The sequence below is a fragment of the Arvicola amphibius genome, chromosome X (assembly GCF_903992535.2).
Source record: "Arvicola amphibius chromosome X, mArvAmp1.2, whole genome shotgun sequence".
NCBI lineage: Eukaryota > Metazoa > Chordata > Mammalia > Rodentia > Cricetidae > Arvicola > Arvicola amphibius.
The window spans coordinates 90,512,224-90,524,088 of NC_052065.1; the positions used below are offsets into that span (position 1 = coordinate 90,512,224).

Consider the following 11,865-nt stretch of genomic DNA (forward strand, 5'->3'; position numbering starts at 1 on the left):
TTAAGCAAGCTTTCATAACTTATGGCTTGCATTCCTCATTTGTTAGGGAGATGATAAAGACATGGGCTTCTAGCATCAAGGCAATAGCACATTACTCGATTCAGTTAGTTTATGCAGTCCTGGATTATGGGCCACAGTTGATGTTTAGATGTTATTTCAAGGAAAAGGCTAAAATTTTAGAACAACAGGGAAATACAAAAGGACTTGAGACTTCCCAAGATCAAATTCTTGGTGAAGGCACTTATGCTCACACAGGCTCAAGCTCTTTATGATGAACAAATGTTGTTCCTATGCCACAAAGCAGCCTTAAATGCTTTGGACAGGATTCAAGAACTAGGAAAATGAATTGAATAATTTACCAGAGTTCAACATGGCCAAAGAGAACACTTTAGTGACTTTTAAAAAAGATTAACTGAGGCTGTACAAATAGGAGTAACAGACCCAGATGCTAGATGAATACTTAATGAATTTATGGCTTTTGAAAATGCCAGCTAAGAATGCAAAAAATTACTTGGGCCTAAAAAGGTTAAATTAGTTTCTATGGATGAATGGATTCTGTATAAAATGAACATTGAGACATTTGACTATAATACTGAATCTTGGGTAGGAGAAGCAATTTCTAAAGAATGAGGAGACGTCAAAATGCCAAATGTTTTAACTGTGGTAGAATAGGACATCTGAGAAGTGATTTTAGGCACAGAATTCCTATGAGTAATATCTCCTCTGGGAATAGCAAGAAATAGGACTCAGCCTTCAGGTATATGTAGAAGTGTGACAAAGGCTAACATTGGACAAATGAATGTAGATCAACAAAAGACAGACAAGGCAACCTAATATCATTGGAAAATCGTTGAGGGACCTTTCACAGACCCCCAGGTCAAAAGTGGCCCAGTCATTCCCAGTCACTGTGGAGGACATGTCTCACCACGAAAATTAAAAAAAAAAATCCAGAGCCTTCTGTAAAAGACCATACTGTTTATTCTAGATGATGGCATAAACATGGAGGATAAATCAAAAATTCTGATAGGAAATAGGAAACGTATATTCTGGCAGACTTCTATAAATGATCAAAAGCCAAAGCTAAGAATGCCTATAAATGGTATTGTAATTGTTGGTTTGGTAGACACAGGTGTGGATATGAATATCATTACTCCAGAATCTTGGCATCCAAATTGGCCTCTTCCAAGAGGCAGATGCACAATTACTAGGAATTGGAACCATATCTCAAGTTAAACAAAACACTAGATGGGTTGACTGCATTGGTCCAGAAGGTAGGAGAGGAAAGCTGAGGTCATATGTGGCTAATATTGCAGTAAATGTATGGGGTTGTGACCAGCTGCAACAATAGAATACCCAGATTAACATTCCTGCAGTCCCAGTAATTTATAATTCTAGAAAGGATTTTATAAGGTACTATGCACAAAGGTCACCAGCCATTCAGGCTGTACAAGAATATAAAGCAACTAGCAAACCTTTAGAGGTGCCCACAGCCCTACTTTTAAAATGGTTAAGTGAGAAACCAATATGGGTCAAACAGTGGTCATTAACAGTAGATAAACTGCAGGCTTTAGAACAGCTGGTAAAAGAGCAACTGCATGATTACCATATTCAAGAATAAATCAGCCCTTGGAATTCTCCTGTATTTGTTGTTAAAAAGAAACTGGTTAATGGAGACTGGTGACAGATCTAAGAGCTGTCAATAAGGTAATTCAACCTATGGGTCTGCTACAATCTGGAATTCCTCTGCCTTCTCTATTACCAATAGTATAGCCTCTTATATTGATTTGAAAGATTGTTTCTTCACTATACCTTTACAAGAAAAGGATAGAGAAAAAATTTTCTTCACAGTGCCTACTTATAATAATTCTCAGCCTACTAGAAGATATCAATATCCTGTCCCCCCATAGGGAATGCTCAATATGCCCACATTGTGCCTATACGTTGTAAGTCAGCCATTGGAAATAATACGGAAGCAAATTCCTAAGTCTATAATTTACAATTACATGGATGAAATTTTGCTATCTGATTTAAATATAGATATGTTAAAAAGAATGTTTGAAGAAATAAAGTTTTGCCAAAATGTGTGGCGAACCCCCCTGGCCAGCAGGGAAGAACAACCACCAGTCAAGGATTCTTCTCAAATCACTTTTTATTGGAGCCTCTTGGTTAAAGCAAGAGCAGGAAGTGAGGGGCCCCCGAAGACTAAATGGCAGCCGCTTATATAGCGAGAGCAGACACGGGTTGTGCCTGGATTGGCTACTCACTAGTCTTTCGATGCCCCCGGCCACGGGAATGGCCATGATTACTGCACACTACTGCGCATGCAAGAGGTTCTGTCTACAGCCTTGCCTAATATGGAGTTGTTTACTCGGTGGTGCAGGGGTTCCTTGCCATCTTGTAATGGCGTCCGGCAAATCAGCTTCCTGCAAAAATGGGGATTACAAATTGCTCCTGAAAAAATACAGAGAGGAGATTCTGTCGATTACCCAGATTACAAAATAGGTTTATATGAAATTAGGACACAAAAGCACAAATTAGAAGAGACCTGCTGCACACTTGTAATGACTTTCAAAGATTCTTAGGAGAAATTTTCAGTCTATGACCCGCTGTTGTGATAACACCTCATCTAATAATTTATTTAAACAAAACCTTAGTTGGTGACAAATACTTGAATCGTCCCAGAGAATTAACAGCTGAAGCAGAAAAGGAATTGACAATTGTTGAGGAGAAATTACAGTAGGCACATGTGGATAAGGTGAATCCAAATCTTAAGTGTATTTTAGTCGCATTGCCTTCCAGAATTTCTCCTACAGGAATTTTAATGTGGAGAGACGATACTAGATTAGAATGTATCTTTTTACCACATAAACCAAATAAAAAATTAAAAACATGTGTGGAAAAAGTCTCTGAATTAATTATAAAAGGTAAATTGAGATTTCATCAACTAGCAGGTATAGACCCAGCAGAGATTGTAATGCCTTTCACTATTGGTAAAATAAAAAAGTTATGGGAAGACAATGAAGCATGGCAAAGAGCTTGTGCTATTTTGGGGAGAGAAATTAATAGCAATTATCCCAAAAGCAATATACTTAACCTTATAAAAAGATCTTCTTGGATTATTCTTCAAATTGTACGTGATGCTCCAATAACTGGAGCACATACATTTTATACTGATGCAAATAAATCAGGGAAGGCAGGTTACATATCAGAAAAATTAAGGAAGGTAGAACAAAGCCCTTATAATTCTGTCTAGAAGGCAGAATTATATCCTAACCTCATGGTGCTAAGGGATTTTAAAGAACCTCTTAATATAGTTACTAATTCACAATATGCAGAAAGAGTTGTCTTCCATATTGAAGCCACTGAATTTATACCAGATGATACAGAATTGACTTCATTGTTTATCCAGGTACAAGACATAATCAGGAAAAGGCTTTGTCCTGTATACATAACACACATCCAATCCTATATGGGTCTGCCAGGTCCTCTAGCACAAGGTTAATACAGAAATTGATCAGTTATGGATTGGAAATGTGTTGTAGGCCTCAGAATTTCATAAAAACATCATGTCAATAGCAAAGGTTTAAAGAAAGAGTTTTCTATTACATGGCAACAAGCTAAGGAGATTATAAAGAGGTGTCCTACTTGTTCTTTCTATAACAAAACACCACTACAGGCAAGGATTAACCCAAAGGCTACTCAAGGGAATGAAACCTGGCAGATGGATGTATTCCACTCTTCAGAATTTGGAAAATTAAAATATGTACACCACACCATTGACACTTATTCAGGTCTTCAGTGAGCAACTGATTTAAGCACAGAAAAGTTTGATTCAATAATCACACAGTTATTAGAAGTTATGGCCATCATGGGTATACCTTCACAAATAAAGACAGATATTATTTCAGCATATGTCTCTAAGAAAATGAAACAGTTTTTTTGCTTATTATAATATAAAGCATATTACAGATATACCACACAATCCTACAGGTCAGACAGTTATAGAAAGATCAAATTGAACTATAAAGGATATGTTAAACAAACACAAAGGGGTGGAAAATATCCCCAGAAATAGATTACATGATGTCTTAATTAACCTTGAATTTTCTTAATGCTAATGAGAAAGGAACAACATCAGCAGAGAGACATTGGATAATAGAAAAGTCTTCTGTATTATATCAGCCAGTTTATTTAAAGGATGTGTTGACCTCACAATGGAAACCAGGAGATGTGCTACGTTGGGGAAGGGGTTTTGCTCTTGTTTCCACAGAAGAAGAAAAACTATGGACATCATCAAAATTAATAAAGATTTGGCTTGAAAAAGAGAAACCTCTTGAGAAAATTAAATGACAGCTCATCCACAACAGTGACAACCATACAGGTAGTAAGGAAAACAGGCAGGGTTCTGTTTCTGTCTTTGTGGGAAAATACTCATCTTCAAAAATTCAAGAGACCCTGGATGTTTGAATGCTGACAGATGGGAAAATAACTATCCACTAAGGATCGTTGAGAAAAAGGAATAGGATTTATGAGGCCAGGTAACTGATACACATATATTTAAACGTATAAATGTATATACATATGAATATATAGAGCTGGTTTTAGAGTTGGACAATGGCTCTGTCCTCTACATCCAAGCATGTTGTTAAAAGTAATATTCAGAATTTCTGTCTCATGTCAAGAACCATCTGATATGGGACAGAAAGAAAAAAGAATTTAGAAAAAAATTTACTTTTAGAAAAAACTTGCTTTTCTTCATATCTGTTTTGTCTATATTGTACCTTTCATTGAATATATATGTCTGTATATGTCTATATAAATAATGTTTACGTTTTCTGCAATGAACAATGAATTTTCCTGCAGTAATCTTTGAAGTTTCCAAGATGAAGACGGAGCCAAACAGCAACTCCACCTGGTAGATATGATGTCATGATGCTTTTAGTGCTACTATAAGACCTGTTTGGGGTACCTGTAGTGTGGAGCTGCGGGCTGCATTCCCGCCCAGCTCCCGGCCACCGGCTAGCTTATGCCCCGAAATAACAACACACAAACTGTATTCATTTAAACACTGCCTGGCCCATTAGTTCCAGCCTCTTATTAGCTAATTCTCACATCTCTTGCTTTAACCCATATCTAATAATGTATGTAACACCACGAGTGGTGTCTTACTGGGAAAGATTCAGCATGTCTAACCTGGTGGCTGGCTTCATGGTGACTGGCTCAGAGAGGAGCGGTATGGTGATTGCCCGAGGCATCTGCCTCACTTCCCTCTTCCCAGCATTCTGTTCTGTCTACTCCACCCACCTATGTTCTAACCTATTAGGACAAGCAGTTTCTTTATTAATTAAGCAATAAAATCATCAGATAGATAGAAGACACACCTACATCAGGTACCAGCTGTTCAAAATGGTTCCCACTTGGTTAACTGAAATGGTGCCTATTTTTACAACACTCTGGCCAGAACTCCACATAGGAACCTCAGAAAAACCCTACTGAACACTCAGAGACTATTTGCAATTATACCAGACAGCAATCTTGGAACTTAACCATCATTTTACTTTCACATCCTATAGAAAGTACATCACACCCATAACAGCTGAAAGTAAATTTAGTAGACAACGTCCCCTCTCCCAACAATATTTGTCCTCAGGATTAGAGACATCATTTAGGGGTTGATTATAATTGGTATTGGGTTGGGTGTTGTAGTGGAATTTTGTAGGCTCATGGATATCTTTGCAAAAAAAAAGGGAAAATTGGATGGGATAATAGATTAGTGTGAGCTTACTCACACTAATACTGATAGTGAGTAATAGAGTCAATACTTGTGAGTTATTATGTATAGGCAATTTACATTGGTATAGCTCCTTGTATATTGATACAAACTTAAATTATATTGAATATGCTCCTATTTTAGACTACCATATTTGTATACCAAGGCAAAGCTATTTTGTCATATTGTATGCATGCATGCTTCTACTTCTGCCATAAAACATTTTTGTATATTGATATAATTTTAGGATAATTTTATCATATTGCAATGTACATCTCTATCTTTGATCAAGATACTTATACATTGTTTACATTTTGAGGTCATTGTCCTCATTTGTTGCACAGTTGTTTAAAGATTGTTTAATATTCTAATATAAAATCTTAGTCTTTTAGTTATATAGGTACTAAGAATTATAGATTAATATTCATCTCTGTTTGTCATATTTATAGTTACACTAATCAGGTTCTTTGGATACATAGAGATTGTATTCTGCCTAGATAGGTCATCTTCAACCACTTCAAAGAGCTCTAGAATATGGCATTTAAATAATGTAGGTTTTTGTTGAAGTGAGACATGATTGGTCCTGGCAGCACCCATCTATTCCCAAGAGAATGTTGAGCACTGAAGACACCCCACTCGGAGTTTGTTTCCTTCTTGGCAAAATTGGCCTTTGGGCAAGGAACTGCCCATGCCTCAACTGCTGACAAGGTACATGGTATCAGGAAATGGATAAGCAGGACACAAAGAAAAAGACTGTCAAATCTTGCCAAGACAGGGTAAGAAGGTTTCGAAAAATTTCTTGCCTCTGAAAATGGTCTGTCAGTTACTCTAGGCCTTAGCCAAAATTAGTTGCTTCAACATTGCAAATGAGACTTTGGGTAATGCCCAGGCAGCCAGTTGTCTCTGTTATTTCTTGCACACTTTAGAAGTTGCTTGATTGCACTTCCTGCTTATTCAAGTAATATTATTTACCTTCTGGGATCTTCAATGGGGTTGAAGACTAGATACTTGTAGTTACTTTCCTCTCATAACTTAGCCAAGTTATTTACAATACAAGACTTAAACTCATCAGGATAGAATAATTATTGAATATATTTGTTCTTATTGTATATAATTATGTATTAGAATTAAAACTCCCTTATTTAAAAAGGGAGAGATGCTTTAGGAAATCCTACAGCCAGTAGTCTTTAAGTTACCTGTCCACCTGGGTGTGGCTTCTTATACTAATTATGCCAATGTAAAGCATGCATCCTGTCTCTTTTTTCCAGCTGCGGGATTTGGTTGCTATTCTCAAATCCAGCAGAGGATATTGATTTGTGAGTCTAACCCTTAATAAATAGCCATCTATTATTCTCAATTCTGCGCTAGTGTGGGATTTCTTTTAAGCGTCCTTCTTCAGCTGTCAAGCCTGATAACTTGAGTTTGGTCCTTGGCACTACATGGTTGAAGGTGAGAACTGGTTCTGGGAAGTTGAAGTCTGACCTCCACATGAATGTGGTGTGTTTGTCTCTCGGTGTGTGTGTGTGTGTGTGTGTGTGTGTGTGTGTGTGTGTGTGTGCGCGCGCGCGCGCGCATGTGTGTGTATACATGCATAAAACTTTTTATGAAAACTAAAAGTCAAATTTGAATGGGCATAATGGAAGGAGGACAGCATCCACAAATTATGATATGCCTGATATTCAATGAATAAGGATACGAAAATAAATATAAGCATTTTTCTGAGGCACTAAGGGGCAAAAGAAGTCAAGAACTACCAAAATGATGAGTCTGTGATAACAATTTCTTGTTCATGCATTTTCAATTAATAAATTGAATCGCGTTTCCTAACTTATAGGATATAATCTGGCAGGTAATCCTTAATTCCAATAACATATGGGGTATTGTGAGCATTAAAAACCTATTCTCACATTAAAAGCAATTTGGATAATAACAACATCAAAGGTAGTGATGAAAGGGGAAGATCTTGGAGGAAGGCAGAACTAAGCAGGAACTTGTAGTGCTCTGGTTGCCAGGCAGCCACCCTCAGCCCCTCGCTTGTTACCTTAATGATATTTGAAGAGATACCTAACCACTCTTTGAGATGACAGCTGCACTCTCCACATCTGCACAGCATCATTTCTTTTCATTTCTTGTCCACAACTCCACCAACCTTTTCAAACTCTTACAGATTTGACAAACCTGTAAGAATACCTACAATGTCCATGGTTAGGAGATGGGGCTCATTTCCCTAACCACAAAAAAAATAATGGAAAACAGTTAAATGAACGCAGGATAGACCAAAATAAAGCCATTCAAACAAATTCTGAAGAGAGGAGATGGGTAAAATAATAATAAGAGTGTCTTAAAGAGTCATAAGGAATCAAATTATTAACTATCTACCTAAAATACCTATGATATGCATAAGTAAGTATACGAATATACATATATAGTTTAAATGAAATTTTCCCATTTGGGAAGACAATGTTCTTCCCCTTTCATCACTGCCTTTGATGTTGTTATTATCCAAATTGCTTTTAATGTGAGAATAGGTTTTTAATGCTCACAATACCCCATATGTTATTGGAATTAAGGATTACCTGCCAGATTATATCCTATAAGTTAGGAAACATGATTCAATTTATTAATTGAAAATTCATGAACAAGAAATTGTTATCACAGTCTCATCATTTGGTAGAGCCACAGAACACCTGACAAAAAAAACTCAACACCTGGCATGAAAAACATCCTTTTCTGACGTTGGTAAGTGTTGCCCAATAGAATCCTAAACATTATAGACTGTTGTCGTTGCCCTTGGTTGCCTCCCAGAACTTAAAGGCAATTCCCTGTTTCTGAAGACACTGTGTTCTAAACACAAAACCCAGAGTATCTGAGCTATATCTTACCTGTGAGCCTCCTCTATGAGGATGAACTTTCATGGTATCAGAAGATAACCATGCAAACTTCCAAGGGGAAAGAAACAACCAGTAGTCCTATCCAGCTGTGATGTCTATGAACTACAGCAATGACCAACAACATAGCATAGTATCCCGAAGGATACGGTGGTGACATGCATACTCTAGCAATAACTGACAGTTCTGTAATTCAACGTAAGGGCCACTAAGCAGGAGGGACATCATACCTTATACTGTAAACTCTGGCTAGTGAAGTCATGGATCTTGGAGGAGAACCTAAATCCGCCAGCAGTTTTACTAAACCGCCATAATCCTATCTCAGCCTTTATCAAAGAAACTTCTCTTTGCAAAAGATGGAAACCCACAACCAATCAAAATGCAGAGTTATGAAGCCCAATCCCAACTGATACATCTACAACACAACTCCTGTACTTAAGGCTCAGGGATCATTGCAGAAGATGGAGCAGAGTGGACCAGAGTAATGGAGCGTTGCTGTGAGATTGTATTTTCTAGGCATGCCAGAAGCGACACCCATAAATTCACACCAACATGACTGTCTAAACATGAACTGAACAAGGATGACACCAATATACATGTCAACATAGATGGAAGAGGGAGTAATACCGCAGCCCTAACCAAAGAACTACAGGCAACGAAGGGATGCTGAGCGTGGGCAAAGTAGGCCAGCTCTGAAAACTATGCATATAAATACCATTGAACAGATTATATTTATATATTTAGGAATTGTAGAAATATATGAATACAGCATCAATTAAAGAAAAAGAGCTCAGGAATTTTAAAGAGAGCAAGGGGGTCATATGGGGGGATTTTCTGGGAGGAAAGGGAAGGGGGAAATGATGTATTTATATTATATTCTAAACAAATCGTTTAAAAAGAAGAGAAAAATTAGTCAGACGCAAAGTGCTCATTTGTGATCCTAGCAGGAGGATCAGAACTTCCATCCTGGGCTACATAACATAACCAGACCAATTTGGCCTACAAAAGAAACATACACAAGTTGTCTCAAAAATAGAAACAAAAATGTTTACTGATACAGAAATTCATGTTATAAAAACAAAAAAAGCGGTTTTTTTTTGGGGGGGGGGGATAATGCAAGGTCTGTCCAAGTGGCATGAAAGCCTTTATGTGGCTTTTAAAGCTGGAAACCTGGCTACAAGCTTCGGAGCTCTGACATGCATCACTGTATGATTTTGTTCACATTGGTAGCCTTTTCTGTCCAAATTTATTCATTTGTAATGAAGAGGGATTGAAGTACAATTGAGTCTTATAAAAATTTCTGGGTACAATTCACAACAAGAAATCCATCTGACGTCATACTCTACTCATGTACATACCAAACTATTTGAAACAAAATTTTAAAGATTTATTTGTACTTGATGTGCATGGGTGTTTTCCTGCATGTATGTCTGTGCACCACATGCATGCAGGGCTCTCAGAGGTCAAAGGACAGCACTGGATACCCTGGAACTGGAGTTACAGATGGTTGTGAGCTACCATGTTTATTCTGGGAATTGAACCCAGGTCCTTTAGAAGATCAGTCAGTGCTCTTACGCACTTAACTTTCTCTCTAGCCCCAATAAGACAAATCTTCTACAAAGTTATTCTAATTATTGGATATATTTGCTATGATTTTTTGTCTTGACTTTATGTTCAGCTTATGACCAATAAATTGGTTTTATACCTCATTAGTGCTTTTCAATGCACAATTTGAAAAAAACCTAAATGAATGGGTGACCTAATGGTTTCCTATAGTTCTGGAAGCCATTTTTTTTTTTTAGCTGCTCCAAGGTCATGTGATCCCAGCTTTATTTTCAAAGGGCCTGCACCGCCGAATCAATATAAAAACACAAAAAGTCCCATCAGTTTAATAACAATTTAAAAAACAAAACCCAAAAATGGAAAACTGAGGGCAAGGGAAGTAAGGGAAGTGGCCCCTAGGCAGGGGCACAGTGATCCCTGCTCATGGCACCAGGCCTGGACACAGGGTCCCCCGGTATTGCTGTTGCTACAGGGTTGGGGGCAGCGATTGTCCTGTGGGAGCCATGGTCACCTGGGTCAGGACCCTTACTTCTTCTGGGATGTGCTCAGCTTCTGCATGCCCGGATCTTGTCCAGCAGGCCAGAGATGAAGGCCTCAGTGGGTTTGTCACAGTCAACTAACAGCTCCTTCACTCTAGCAGCCTGGGTGTCATCGCTTTCTATGTCCAAGAGTTCATCCACATCTATCTCCAGTTCTGGGATCTCCTGCTCCTGGCAGTCTTAGAGACATGTGAGCTGTTCTAAGATCCACTCCTCCAGGTTGAGGCACTTCCATAGCTCCTTGCAGTAGTACTTGACAGTGACCTTCCCTTGCCATCTCACCAGGCCATCATCATCAGTGCCCCCCCTTCATCATCATCCGCGCCCCTACCATCATCCCTGCCCCCCATCATCATCCGTGCCCCCCACCATCAACCGTGCCCCCCCATCATCATCATTCGAGCCCCCCATCATCATCTGCGCCCCTCCAGGGCCTTCGCTGGCCGCCCGGGTGGGGGACGGGGGGGGGCTCTGGAAGAAGACTTGAGGCCCCATGCTCCCATTGCCCGTCCAGGGGGCCCTGGAGCCAACGCTGTGCCCCCCGCGGGGCCGCTGTCAGCCATGGTGGCCTCCAGGGCCATGGGCATGCTCGGGCCCCCTCTCTGTGCTGCCGCCTCCCGGATGCCAGCCTGCTGGCTCTGGGCCTCTGGCTCTGGTAAGCTCCCCGGCTCCACTCTGCAAAGCTCCTCAGCAAGGGCAGCTGCTGGGACGTCCTGGGGCAGCTGCAGCATGCTGAGCCCCTAGGCTTGGCCTGGAGGCGGCCTGCCAACCTATTGTTTTTATGATGTGTCTTATCTTTTAGAGAAAGAACAGTAACAGCGAATAGCATTTTAAAAAACTTTTCCACAGTGCCAAACACTATCTTGAGCACTTCACTCATATGAACTAACCTCATATTTCAACAACAATGATGACTACCTTCATTAGTGCAATTTTAAAGGTGAAGAAAGTCACCGAGGCTGATATGCACACCGAATTTAGTGGACTAACAAAGCCATTTCACATTATATTAAAGTGTTTTGACTCTTACAATATGCCCATTTTATAAAACATTGTCCCAGGACTAGAGCAGTGCCTCAGTGGTTAAGAGCATTGGTTGCTATTC

The 11,865-nt window shown here is 39.2% G+C and overlaps 1 pseudogene; it reads right to left on the reverse strand.

Annotated features, from left to right (window-relative positions):
- Window positions 1-10,746: 10,746 nt before the first annotated feature.
- LOC119805491 lies at window positions 10,747-11,323 on the reverse strand (annotated as a pseudogene).
- Between the last annotated feature and the right edge of the window lie 542 nt (window positions 11,324-11,865).